Genomic DNA, 1087 nt, shown 5'->3' on the forward strand with positions numbered 1-1087 from the left:
GATAGGAAAATCAGGCCTGGGTGGGGGCGGGATCGGCACCAGCATACTCGTTATCCAAACCTTCTTCCTGGGCCTGATCTGCCTGCACAGATCAATGTAGAATCGTGCCAGCAATCTTGCTGGTGAAGGTCCAAGCTGACCCATTGCAGCTGCTGGGGCTTACCATGGAGCAAGGGAACTAATGTCCCCTTACTTCAAGGAGACTTCCAGCAACAAAAAGCCCCTATGGGATACAGCATAGCCTATGCCAGTGCTACTGCATTGGTTGGCAACCTTCAGTCTCAAAAGACTATGGTATAAGCCTACAGCACCTGGTATTCCCAGGCGGTCTCCCATCCAAGTACTAACCAGGCCTGACCCTGCTTAGCTTCCAAGATCAGACGAGATTGGGCATGTGCAGGGTAACAGTTGCATTGCTGCACAGGGATTTAGGTGGAATTGGGCCGTTAGTCCTTTCTTTGTAAAATCAGAGCCCCCTGAGCAGCAGATAAAGTCTATTCCATACTGCGACCCTCCCCTACCCCTGCCCCTCCTACTCATTATATTGCTACCGCTTGGCCACAGTTGAAACGTTTTAGAGCCACACAAAATAATCTACTGCCATGGCAGCGAAACACAGCCATATAAACAACTTAATTCTCCATAAAGAAAGCAAAGTTTTTTTTTTTACAAGGCTCTTGTCCCCCATCCTTTCAAGCCCCTTGAACATTACGGCTCAAATAAAACACAACAAGACAAAATAGACTTTAAATAAACAGATATGTGAGTGTTATTTACTATCCTCTGGTTATTTGCCAAGGCGACATTGGCTAAGCAGACATTAGGAAAATATTTATGCAAGCATTAATATAGTCTCTGCACATGACACATAACACGTCATTATTTAGTTGGGCTGATAACACGGGTGCCTTGCTTGCTTGCATATTTCTTTCGGGTCTTAGAAGTTTTGAAAGTATTTTTAGTCGGCTGCTAAATCACATCTGGGTTCTCAAACATATTGTGTACACAAATCCACTCTCCCCACAGCACTGTTGATCTAGCTTCATGGCACAGTCTCAGTGAGGAAAGTGCAATAGAAGGTTGTTTC

General features: G+C 45.3%; 1 pseudogene; it reads right to left on the minus strand.

Annotated features, from left to right (window-relative positions):
* Positions 1 to 299: 299 nt before the first annotated feature.
* Positions 300 to 416, minus strand: LOC136650736 (5S ribosomal RNA; annotated as a pseudogene).
* Between the last annotated feature and the right edge of the window lie 671 nt (positions 417 to 1087).

This window comes from Tiliqua scincoides, chromosome 4 (genome assembly GCF_035046505.1).
Source record: "Tiliqua scincoides isolate rTilSci1 chromosome 4, rTilSci1.hap2, whole genome shotgun sequence".
NCBI lineage: Eukaryota > Metazoa > Chordata > Lepidosauria > Squamata > Scincidae > Tiliqua > Tiliqua scincoides.